This window comes from Scyliorhinus torazame, chromosome 13, assembly GCF_047496885.1.
Source record: "Scyliorhinus torazame isolate Kashiwa2021f chromosome 13, sScyTor2.1, whole genome shotgun sequence".
Classification (NCBI taxonomy): Eukaryota; Metazoa; Chordata; class Chondrichthyes; order Carcharhiniformes; family Scyliorhinidae; genus Scyliorhinus; species Scyliorhinus torazame.
The window spans coordinates 166,225,750-166,239,177 of NC_092719.1; the positions used below are offsets into that span (position 1 = coordinate 166,225,750).

Here is a 13,428-nt window from a genome sequence, read left to right on the forward strand (position 1 = left end):
AGGTGGGGGTTTGGAGGGTGGGAAATACTGAGGGGGCTGCTTAATTGAGGGGGGTCATGGAGGAGTTGCCTGCGGGGATGGGAATAATAATAATCTTTATTGTCACAAGTAGGCTTACATGCGAAAAGCCCCTGTTCGACACATTCCGGCGCCTGTTTGGGTACACTAAGGGAGAATTCAGAATGTCCAAATTACCTAACAGCATGTCTTTTGGGACATGTGGGAGGAAACCGGAGCCACCCGGAGGAAACCCATGCAGACGAATAGAGACCGTGCCGATTCCATACACAGTGACCCTAGCCGCAATCGAGCCTGGATCCCCAGAGCTGTGAACCGTGCTAACCACTGTGCTACCGTGCTGCCCTATGGTGGGCGGTGTCCCGTGCAGGGCTTCGTCTGGGTACCCAAAATAGTTACATTGAAGTTAGAAGTGCTTTAATTTCTTCTAACCCTTTCAGAGTAACTGTTAACGTAATGCTGGCAGAACTGAAGTTTTTTTTTTAGAAATTTAGTGTACCCAATTCATTTTTTCCAATTAAGAGGCAATTTAGCGTGGCCAATCCACCTACCCGGCACATCTTTGGGTTGTGGGGGCGAAATCCTCGCAAACACAGGGAGAATGTGCAAACACCACACGGACAGTGACCCAGAGCCGGGATCGAACGGGACCTCGGTGCCGTGAGGCAGCAATGCTAACCACTGCGCCAACTTGCTGCCCCTGAACTATCCAAAGTTAACAATTTAAATTGTTTTATCAGATGGTTTCCAGCACAGTGCAATTGTTCAGGGGAGGTCACGCTGGAACAGCAATCGAATACATTATTCTGAACCACTGCTAGCCTTCTTATCAACTGAGCTAACTGCACACCTTCCCTGCCATCCCTCCCCCCCCCCCCCAACCCAACAACCCCCACATTCCAAGTAATGTATACCCATGAAAGACAAGACTTACACATGCCAAAAGTATAGTCATGGACAACTTAAGAGATGGTATGGGGGGCTCACCAGGTGGATAGCACGACAAGCAAACACAAGGAATTGCTTGCAGGTTCATGGTGAGGCGGGGATAGGGGCCCTCATTCAGAGGCACAGTGCTTGATAGAGGGATCCAGCATCAGGAATGGGAGGGCGGGAGGCTGCTTCTCATAGCCACTTCTTGACCTTGTTGCTGCCCAACCCCTATTTCCCTCCCCCATCCCACCATTACTCATTTGTGACCTGGAATCCAGCAATGATACTCGGCCTTAGGTGGGTGTAGTACTGGCAGCAGCCACTGCTGCCCCCCCCCCCCCCCCCACCCTCCCCCAGCTTTCAGAGGGCGGGAATTAGACCCCTAATGTGCTTGATCCTGTGAACCCCACCACTATCCAATTAAGTGCCTGTATATGGCGGGCCTTGCTTAAAAGAGGTGATGCATGTCTCTCATGAGCTCTCCTTCGCTTATTGAATGCCACCCACTGTTTCCCAGAAAGATCTGTTCTAGGCCTCAATTATTCACGGTATTAATTAACAACTTAAATAATGGAATAGAAATCACATATCCAAAGTTGTCAATGGCATTACAATAGGTGGTAATATATGCAGTGGAAATAGAAGATCAGAAAGAGATAGCAATAGGTAAAATGAATGGGAAACACTGCGACAAATTCATTTGATTGTTGGGAAATGTGAAATTATCGACTTTGGCCCCAAAGAATAGAATAGTGTGATGGGCCAGGGTTTAGAAAACTCCGAAGTATATCATGGAGTTCACCTGACCTACAACTGTTTATTGATTTTGGTTACAATGAGCACAAGGGCTGCCTTTCATGTTTTATTCAACAGAGGCCGGAAGCGCTTTTAATCAAAAACAAGCTTTATTCTACGAATTTAGTTTACATTTTTATAAACACACACACAAAGCATTTTTATCACCTACAAAGTTAAATACCCCACACAACTACAGTAATCTATATATAACCCTTCATAAATTCCCCCGTTAACTGTTCCAATTTAATAACAAGATTCCATGAACCAGAACCCCTTTTCAAAAGGTGTGGCCCAGCACACAGCACTCAATACCTGGTATGGATGCTCCTGTTTCCTTTCCAAAACAGCAGGTTTTAATTCCTTCCAGAAAGCAATTATTTCATTTCAAGTTATCAACCAGTCTGGAAACAGCTTTTAAAATGAAGATAGAGAGACAGGCTAAGATACTTATGTTTCTGAGTACAGCAGCCAAACCACCCCACCCCACACTACAAAGCAGCCCCCCATCCCCAGATTGCCTGGGTGCCCATCCCCCAAGCACTCAGGGCTGACCGGACCTGACCCGACCTTGCCACCCCCCCACCTCACGGACCCCTGTAATAGGGAGATGCCCCACAGGAACCTCTGAAATAGGGAGAATTCCCTCAGGGACCCCTATAAAAGGGAAACCCCCCACATGGATCCCTCTAAGAGTGAGACCACCCCACAAGGATCTCTGTAATAGTTAGATTTCCCCATTGGACCCCCTGCCTAAAGGGACCTCCCCACACAGAGCACCCAAGGTGACTGTGCTGCACTTACCTCGCTTTGATTGTTCAATGTTTGTAAACATTGGGGATTCACCACTTAGGCCACTGAACCATGAAGGAAGGTGAATGAATCAAAGCTGCGGTCGGTTTGTAGAAGCTGTCAATCACAGACCGCAGCTAGAAAGCTTTGAATGACTTGCAGCTAATGGATCTGTGGGAACCAGATGAAGGTCACGGCTGTTCTCCTTCTAGGAATGGACAGGCGCAGCTTCTGTGGGTGTCTCCCTATTTCAGGGGTCCCTGTGGGGGTGGGAGGGGGGGGGAGGATCTCCCTAACACCGGGGTCCCTGGGGGTCTCCCTATTACAGAGGTCCCTGAGGGGCATCTCCCTAACACAGGGGTCCCTGGGAGTGTGGGGGGGGGGGGGGGGGAATCTCCCTATTACACGGATCCCTGAGAGGGGTCTCCCTAACACAGGAGTCCCTGGGGGGGGTCTCCCTATTTCAGGGGTCCCTGGGGGGTCTCCCCATTTCAGGCGTCCTGGGGGGGGTTATCCCTATTAGAGGGGTCCCTGAGGGTGGTCTCCCTATTACAGGGGTCCCTGAGGGGGGTCTCCCTATTACAGGGGTCCCTGAGGGTGGTTTCCCCATTACAGGGTCTCTGGGGGAGGTCTCCCTATTACAGGGGTCCCTGTGCAGTGTCTCCCTATTCTAGGGGTCTCTGCAGGGGTCTCCCTATTATAGTGGTTCTTGGGGGGGTCTCCCTATTACAGGAGTTCTGGGTGGGAGGTGTCTGGTAGATAGGATTGCTCAGGCAGTGCATTGTGTGTGTGTGGGTGGGTGGCCCTCGGGCTAGGATGGACTCTGCCAGTGTGGCCCTGCTGTGATTGACCTCACGGTGGACCAAGGTGGTAATTCCTTGTGGGGGGGTACCTCCTTGGTCCACCGCGAGGTCCACCACTCCAGGGCACGCTGGTAGAGACCGCAAGTGATCAGTGCACATGTATGTTCCAGTTGCGGGGACAGGAGAATCACGGAAGGCCAGAGCATAGGGCGCCAGGTCCACTAAATGGATACAAATGGGTCATTAAGATCCATTTGCATTCACTTAAATTCTCCTGCTGGCACACGGTGTGGACCTCGATCCCAGGAGTCAGAGCATCGTGTGTGAGTCGGCGCCCGGAGTTGATACCGATTTTGCCCTGACGCCCGATTCTCCGTCCAATCGGGGAAGGCAATCCAGGCTTCCCAGGACGAAGAATCCCACCCTATGTGTTCCCACCAGGACTGAATAGCGTGAGATTTGCAGCACCCCCCACCCCGTGATTGATAGATTTTTATTAGCCAAAGGTACTGAGGGATATGGAGCAAAGGCAGGTATCTGGAATTGGGCTACATTTCAGCCATGGTCTCATTGAATGGTAGAACAGGTTTGGGGGAGCTAAATGTTCTACTCCTGTTCCTATTTTCCTGTGTCCCAATGAAGAATGTTGTGTCACCATGGAGAGTACAATGCAGATGGCCATGGATGGTGTAGGAAATGCAAATACAACAACAGAAATTGGGTTTTTTTTTTGCCAGAATCCTGAAGAAATGGAATACAATAGATAAAAAGTATCCATTTCTGTTGAGGGATCTAGAACAAGGTGGAAATATGTAGCTTCCTAAATTTCAGATATGTAGGACAGTGAGCAGGAGAAAGGTTTTACAAAATTGTGAGGATGTGGAATTCAGTACTAGAGTTAATGATTGAAGCAGAGTACATGTAAACATTTGAGAATAGGTTTTGTAAATAAAAAGGGGTTACAGGGATGGGGCAAGCATTTGGGATTTGGACAACTGCTCTTATTGGGGCAGCACGGTAGCCTTGTGGATAGCACAATTGCTTCACAGCTCCAGGGTACCAGGTTCGATTCCGGCTTGGGTCACTGTCTGTGCGGAGTCTGCACATCCTCCCCGTGTGTGCGTGGGTTTCCTCCGGGTGCTTCGGTTTCCTCCCACAGTCCAAAGATGTGCAGGTTAGGTGGATTGGCCATGATAAATTGCCCTTAGTGTCCAAAAATTGCCCTTAGTGTTGGGTGGGGTTACTGGGTTATGGGGATAGGGTGGAGGTGTTGACCTTGGGTAGGGTGCTCTTTCCAAGAGCCGGTGCAGACTCGATGGGCCAAATGGCCTCCTTCTGCACTGTAAATTCTATGATAATCTATGGAGAACAAGGAAAAACATGAACTGGCTGCACCAAATAGTGTATTTCTGTGTTGTAATTTCCATGTAGGTAATTAAATATATATTCCAAACAGTTACTGCTCTGATGTCTAGTTGTACATGTGAAGCAATTTAAATAACATTTATTTGATAACTTTAGTACCATAACAGCGATTTGCTCATTATATAGACTATTACTACATGTTGCATTTAGTGGCATGATACTTACAGCTCAAGATACAGTGGAATAATTGGATTGTTCACTGTGCACTTAGTGCACTTGAAAGAATGTGCCTGATCCATTTACTCTGAGGCAGGATCAAGGTGGCTAAATGTGAATTGGAAGGGTCCCTCTTACCAATTATTTTTTGCATGTTGTAACCAGATTGCATATTTTGATGAGCAAATTGAGAGTAAAGAACAATGCATTGTTGTCATCATGTACGATTTACTCGGAGTAAATTGAGCACTGCTGCCTCCCATTGATAAATATACTGAAATTTAGCAAAATTAATATTAACCTAATTTCTATAACGACAACAGGGCTCCAGTAGGTACCATTCTAGGATCAGGATCATTTTGCGTAATCTGTGTATACTTTGCTTTTAATGGCACAACAAAGGGAGAGATGCAGCCAGATGAGAGGTACTTTAAATTTGTTCTGCACACCAATAATAACAAACGGGGAGTGGAATTTTCCCAGAAAATTGTCAGGGTGGTGGGGGGGGTGGGGGTGGGGGGTCCTTCATTGAAGGCGGTGTCAGGGGTTCTTGTGCTGGGCTGGAGGGGCTCGGGTTGGGCTCTTTCCTGGGGCGGGGATCATTTGGCTGTTCTTCCCATCTGCAGCCTGAAAACCCTTTAAACAAGCAGTCAGGACCTCAAAAATCCAATTCAATGACGATAGAGAGAAAATGTCCCCATCTGTACCCCAAAACTCTTTAACCAGTCTGTCAATATGCCAAATTCAAAGATCTCTGAGATGAAGGTGAAATTAATCCCTTTAATGTGGTGGAAACCTTTGAAGTGGTTTTCTCGCAGTCAATTTCATTGCCCTTTAAATCTTTGAAGTCTGTTTGTATGTCTAGAAGGCTGAGAACTTTGAGCTGCATTCGTTACATTCAATTTCACGCACAATTGCCTCTTAAAAGGTTTTTTGCTTGACATGTCGAGGCAGATTCAAAGGGGGAATTAATATTTTTTATTTATATATCTCTGCAAGAATCCATTAACTCAGGGTAGCAACTGGTTCTCCAGTGCTTCCTAGAGAAAGCAGGTGCTGTCAGAGTGATGGAGAGGCTGGGGGTGGTGAGAATGGAGGTGTTGGAGAGGTATGAAAGCAGGGGGCTGGGAATGTGGAGAAGGGAGAGCCGTAGGGGTGGGGGCTGTTTAGGGCGGCACGGTGGCACAGTGGTTAGCACTGCTGCCTCACGCCACCGAGGACCTGGGTTCGATTCCAGCCCCAGTCACTGTCCGTGTGGAGTTTGCTCATTCTCCCCGTGTTTGCAGGGGGCCTGACCCCCACAGCCAAAAGATGTGCAGCTTAGGTGGATTGGCCACGCTAAATTCCAACTTAATTGGGAAAAATATTTTTTTTAAAGAGTGGGGGCTGTTTGAACTGTGTTTTTTTTAAATAGAAAATACTTACCTTTTCACTGGCCCTTTTGGAACAAGATTCAGACTTCAAATTTCGGTCAGTTATGCCAAACATGCCTCGGAGCGGGGAAGGCTAGGGGTAAATTCCCAGAAACAGTGTGGAGTTTGTTCTTTGTCAGTACATTTAAGAGAGAATGGTGGGGGAAAGTCATGAGGTATAGTTTATGTGCACCAGTATAAGTTTTATGGAAAGTAATGTCTTTTTCTAGCCTGTAAATTAGTTACAATAGACAACTTGGCCGGGATTCTCCCCTACGCGGCGGGGCGGGGGGTCTCGACGGGATGGAGTGGCGGGAACCACTCCGCCGTCGGGCCGCCCCAAAGGTGCGGATTTCTCCGCACCTTTAGGGGCCAAGCCTTCACCTTGAGGGGCTAGGCCTGCGCGGGAGTGGTTGGCACGCCGCTGGATGGCAGGAAAGGCCTTTGGTTCCACGCCAGCCGGGTCAGAAGGGACTGCGCCAGCCGGCGGAAGTCCGCGCATGCGGGGGAGAGTCAGCGGCTGCTGACGTCATCCCCGCACATGCGCAGGGGGGGTGTCACTTCCGCTTCGGCCATCGCGGAGGCTATGGCCGAGGCAGAAGGAAAAGAGTGCCCCACGGCACAGGCCCGCCCGCGGATTGGTGGGCCCTGATCACGGGCCAGGCCACTGTGGGGGCACCCCCCGGGGCCAGATCGTCCCGCATACCCCCCAAGACCCCAGAGCCCGTCCGCGCCGCCAGACCTGCCGGTAAGGTAGGTGGTTTGATTCACGCCGGCGGGATTGGCATGACAGCAGCAGGACTTCGGCCCATTGCGGGCCCGAGAATCGCCAGGGGGGGGGGTGCCGACCGGCGCGGCGCAGCGCGATTCCCGCCCCGGACGAATTTTCAGTGCCAGAGAATTCGGCGGCCGGTGGGGGCGAGATTCACCCCGCCTCCCCAGTGATTCTCCGACCCGGCCGGGGTCGGAGAATCCCGCCCCTTATTTTTAGGTTCCCATTCAGATTGAGGTCGGCAATATACAAAATTAAAGTATCCATCTCATCTGAATTATGATGGTTCTAGCTGGTGCACTTCCAACATTGGCCTCTACTCCATAACCCCCGTTGGTGAACTTTGCCTATGGCAAAGCCCGGCAGTGGTATTTGTACAGGCAGTTTCCCCTTAAGAAGAGCTGCATTAAAAAAATTGTAAAACTGTGAGGAAAGGTGATAACAGGAGTGATAACACTGACCAATGGGTATCTTTCGTGTTCAAACAAAGTTTACTTTAAACACAAAATCAATCAAATTAACAACAAAATAATAGCAGAACAGTTCTTAAAATAAAGGAAAAACTTCAGCTTATACCCTACGCCTGCAACTAATCATATTCCAATGAAGCAAATCAATGTAGTTCGAAGACCAGTTACAAATAATATTAACAATCCGGTTTACTTGCTTTTCTCTGTGCCGGGATCTTGGAGAGAACCTTTCAGGAGCCAACTCAAGACACTTCCATTCAACTTAAAGTCCTACGGCAAACTAAAACTACAGACATACCTGGCTCCTCCCCTTAACTACATAATCTCTATCCTCAGCATAAGGCATTCTAATGTCTCTTTCCACAAGATGTCCCATGACCTGGTTGGCCTAGACCAAAATATAATCACTCACAAATGATCTACACCCCAGGGATCCTCTAAAACCCAAAACAATATCCCATTAGCTCACTTTCTGTAAACAAATAAATGGTTAAAATCAATGATTACCTCACTTTTACAATCCCCTTAATCACAGCTTTATCAGACACACTGGCTGTATACATTTTAAACCCGTTTGTAAATAACATTACTGCAACAAATATAACAATTTCTTACATTCATCACACATCCCAACCTTCATTCCACACAACAAGTTTTCCCACTAGGTTTCTCTTTTCAGATATTCAAGAACTGCTGCTTGGTGAGTCACAGAAGTCCTCGGATGAGGAAAGAGAGAAATCAATTTCACATGACTGATGAATAGGCCCCATCATTTACTCTAATGCTTCCAGCTCCCAGCTCAGACACTAGTACTGCACTTACCTTGCAGGCACGTACAGATGTGGGATCAGCACACAGTGAGTCACTGGCACAAGTGACTGCAATCAGGTGAGGTGTAAAGGGTAGTTCATTTTTCAGCTCGAAGGAGGAAGATGGCAGGCCATGTTGTGCTGCAGGGGTCTCAGATGAGTGCCTCAATGGGGTTACGGACAGGAGAAATTTGAATAGGTATGCACACTGAGAATTAGGTGCATTGACAGGCCTGCCAGGCAGTCACCTGACAGGAGAATCTGACTCCAAATTAGCAAAGCGTGCCCCTCCACAGCCTCAGCCCCATCTCCCTGTCATTCTGTAGAGCTAGAGGCACAGCTACTGCTGCCCTCAGAATGACAGTGGTTGTGTAGCACTGTATTTGAGTGCCTAACAAAGCCTTTGTGTTGATAGGTCTCCTATTCCTCTATGCTGATGGACAAGAGACACCATTCTCTTGCAAAAGCACCACAACACCTCCAGAAACATTCCACTGTACTTTCAAACACTTTATGACAGAAAATATTCCAAAACTTTAAGTTACCTGCGATCACGGTGCATTGCAGGGGCCATCTTGTTACTTCACATTTCTTTTTTCATTACTCAACAGTGTGGCTTTGTCCAAATTTGGAATCCCAACATCACATTCGCCTGTTGGGCTGTGCAACATCAGGACAGCGCCAATTCAAGATGTTCAGATGCATGCTGAGCTTTACTTGTGTGTGGTCACATCCTTGGTATCGGCCTTGGCCATCCTGTCCCCAGGAAAGACAGATAGGCTGGCTTGTGGTATTATGCATATGCATTTTGCTCCCAGATTCCTACACCCCTCCCCTAATATCCCAGTGTTCTGTGGCTTCCTCTCTGGAGTTGCTCAAAATGCAACAGGGGATGGTTTAGCACAGTGGGCTAAATAGCTGGCTTGCAATGTAGAACAATGCCAACAGCGTGAGTTCAATTCCCATACTGGCCTCCCCGGACAGACGACGGAATGTGGCGACTAGGGGCTTTTCACAGTAACTTCATTGAAGCCTACTTGTGACAATAAGCGATTATTATTATAAATGCTTGTTTACTGTGTCTTTACTCTGCTGTTTCTAAGGACCAAGGGCAGGGGAGTATTTTCCAGTCTTTCTTGGCAGCTGGATCTTCTGGTCCCACTGTCGGCGATCCCCCGTTGCAGGTTTCCTGACGGCGGGATGTGGATTTAATGGCAAATCCCATTGGCAGCCTGGGAGCAGAAGGTCCCGCCAACGGCAGGCAGCCTTCCACTGTTGAGAAACATGCCGCTGGGGGGTGCGGATAATCTCCCCCTAAGTCTGTCATTGACCAGCAGATGTGTGCGCATTAGCCCGGGAGTGAGTGCATGAGTCTATGCAATTTCTGTGAATTATCTACACAGCTGCTTTCAGAGCAGTACCAACGCTACTAGATTCACCATTCATTTTGGCAAGCATATTAAGATTAAATTATTTGAATAATGTTCTAAATTAAAATATTAAAAGCATGAGCATAACATTATGGCTCAATAATTCAAACATTAAGGGACTTGAACCAAAGTGACCTCGGGTGCTGAGTTTGAATTATTCTAAAATTAAATAACTCAAATGATACATGAAAGCTTGCAGAAAATCCCCACTCATGTTGAGGAACTTAGTGGTGAGGAAACAAAAATGTTCACAACTGACAAGGGAAGACAAAAACTGCAATTCATTCTCCGTCCCAACAGAATTGTGTAACAATATGATTCTTTAAAATAGTGGCTATTATTCTGAGTAATGCTACTGCAATCTAATGTGGGAATTGCCACTGTACAGGTATGAGAATAACTGTACATGTCATGGGAGACAGAAGGAGTGAGAAAGGAGAGAATGGTAACAACAGGAAAGAGACAGAAGTTGGAAAAATTTGGAAAGGTTGAATTTGAGGGAGACTGGGAAACATAATGATTATGTTTGGAATATTGGAGCAGATTGAAGCTGCTTTTCCATCACAGCACCATCACCACAGATGCTTTAGCAAAACCACCATCATACAGGAGCCGGCAGTGACTCTAGTGGCAGCTCAGGTTATCTTTTCCTACAGAGCTGTTGGTCTAGTGCTGGGAAATGTAAAATATTGCTGCATATTCTTGGTAGTTCATCGAATCATATAATTTACAGTGCAGAAGGAGGTCATACAGCCCATCGAGTCTGCACCAGCCCCTGGAAAGAGCACCCTACCTAAGCCCACCCCTCCACCCTATCCCCGTAATCCAATAATCCCACCCAACCTTCTGTTTTTGGACACTAAGGGCAATTTAGCATGGTCAATCCACCTAACCTGCACATCATTGGATTGGGGGAGGAAACGGGGGGAACCCGGAGGAAACCCACGCTGATACGGGGAGAATTTGCAGACTCCGCACAGATATTGACCCAAACGGGAATCGAACCTGGGACCCTGGCGCTGTGAAGCGACAGTGTTAACCAGAGTGCTACCATGCCACCCAGAGTTTAGTTGTTCTGCTCAGCCATTTTTGCAAAGTTTATACATTGCTAGTCTCCAAGCTACTGGGGAACGCCTGCAAATGGAAATTAAAATTGCAAGTGCAACATTTACATAATTGCACAAGCTCAGATTTGTGCTGTTGATCATGCTCTGAAATTGGCCCACTGCTGGATTCCAGAGAACAAGCAGCCTTAAGATAAACAGAACTGCTTCTATTTGAAGTACTTCAGTTTAATATAAATGAACATTTAGTAAAGGTTACCCTTGACACAGCCATAAAGAAAGGTATAGAACATAATTTTTAAAATCATGCCCCTGGAGGTAACTTTTGGATTCAGTTGTTGAAGTTGTTGTTGTATATACATCAATGAAGCATATCCCACCTTCTCCAAATCAACAAACAAGACAAATGTGAAGATCAGTATGTTGCGTCATAGGCTGCCTGGAAGCATAACAATTATGATGCTGCTGCCTAATAATAAATACAATCAATCACTTTGTAAGTAGTTATTTATTATTCACCATCAATTTACATTGAAAATTACAACATTAATATGTAGTTTCAGAAATGGGGTGGGTCAGACAGAAAACTATGAACATTTTTCATTTTATTTGTCAAGGATGGATCTTTTGTACTTTACCCTAATTTAAATTTAAATTAGCTTGAGTAATAAAGTACCTCTATGGAAAGGTTAACATTTGTATTTATTTGGTAAAATAGCACCGTAATTTAGTTTTCATTCGCACAAAGAATTGTATTGAAATTACACAGAATTCTTTTAGTACAAGATTGATCAGGAGCTGAGAACGCTGAGCTTCACAACAATGGAGGCCTTTTAAAGCTGTGGTATAGCATTTGTCACATTACCCCAAGGCTGCTGTATAGTTCCCATCCTGCATCTGGTTTGATGAGGAGGAATTTCTTCAGCCAGAGGATGGAACTCTTTGCCGCAGAAGGCTGTGGAGGCCAAATCACTGAGTGTCTTTAAGACAGAGATAGATAGGTTCTTCATTAATATGGGGATCAGGCGTTATGGGGAGAAGGCAGGAGAATGGGGATGAGAAAAATATCACCCATGATTGAATGGCGATTGATGGGCCGAGTGGCCTAATTCTGCTCCTATGTCTTATGGTCTTATTTACAGCCTGCCAGCAGCAAAGAGATGTCCCTTTAAAAAAATGGAGGAAAACAGAATGTGCGGGTTTGTGAAATTACACCAGCCATTTCTTTGTATTTATTGCAACCTGTACAAAACCATTATTGATGAGGAGGAAGACTGGAGTATAAACTTGGATCCAAATCAGTCATTTGTACACCACTTAGGCACAGAATAATCTTTGCCATACATCTGTATTTAAGATAAATTAATGCAAATTAACCTTTCAATAAAATATAAAATGAAATTCAATGAACATCGTTAGAGATTACATAGTAAATGACCTCAGTAGATATGAAGAGCTTTTCTCTTTAATTCACGATTTTTTTAACAAAGTGATGACGGCAATGGTCAGTTAACAGCTAGAGCATGAAGCACTGCAAGCAGCTGGTGGTGCAATTAGCTCGACAAGATCTTCACACCTTTTCTATCCTGTCATTTTTTTCTTACAATTATCAACTGTGCTAATGAAGGCAATCAGTATCCTACCTCTGACTGCACAAAAGGTTACATAGGTCACAAAGTCCTTTGTGATCATGTCAGTTTAATAAACTAGTCAGGTGAACTCAAGTCTTTTTCTAATTTTCTATTAGGAAAGTACTTATGCACTGCTGAGCAGAACATGTTCCTTGCTGCAATGTATGGCTTGTGAGTTAAAGATTTAACATCTGGTAATGCTGTGCAGGCTAAATGTCACATCTGGGGTCCTGAGTGTATAATTACAATCCACTGGAACCACGGAAGAATCCATTTTGTAGTGTATTTGCATTGAATATTAGACGACAGTTTCACTGCCCATGATCCAATTCGTAAAAAAATTAAACTTTAAACTGCTGTTGACTTTAGTAAGGAAAATAAACTTTATAGTGAAGTGTAGAAGGACAGTATCCAATGCAGTGCTGGTGTATTAGTTTGATTTTTTTTTTTACAGATCCTCCTCAGCTACCATTGTACCTCCATGTGGAAAGGTTAGGTCAGCAGAGTATTCACAAGCGTGCTTCGTCCTCCTACAGAATTGAATCTTTAAGGCAGTAAATAAAAATGTCACATCCCACAGGCTAAAGAAAATACCATTCAAATACAATGGCTCTTCATTTCTCTAATTGACTGACAAATATTCTAAAGAGATATGAAAATTTGGCCTTTATGCTTCTTATGAAGCTGACAGTTTATATCTGGCCACGTGCTCCTATTTATGCCAGAGTATAACAATTAGGATTCAATAATTCTGTGTGTGCCAGGGATAGAAATGTTTAGTATGGTCCAAGTTGTTGTGCTGAACATTTTTTAAAGGCACAAAAATCATTACTGTTGATGATGCGCCTTTTCATTTAATAAGATAGCATTGGTGGCAATCAAATGTATTTGCTTGTGAATTGTATACATGCCCTGCCT

The 13,428-nt window shown here is 45.7% G+C and overlaps 1 protein-coding gene and 1 long non-coding RNA gene across 5 annotated transcripts in view; both read left to right on the forward strand.

The window, feature by feature from the left end:
- The window catches only part of LOC140388348 (bis(5'-adenosyl)-triphosphatase-like), a 1,872,387-nt gene that overhangs the window by 1,020,390 nt on the left and 838,569 nt on the right, over positions 1-13,428 (forward strand). The gene's annotated exons all lie outside the window — the stretch shown is intronic.
- LOC140387743 (uncharacterized) lies at positions 12,649-13,101 on the forward strand. The gene is made up of 2 exons (XR_011933993.1): positions 12,649-12,681; positions 12,965-13,101. It is a non-coding gene; the product is annotated as an uncharacterized lncRNA (long non-coding RNA).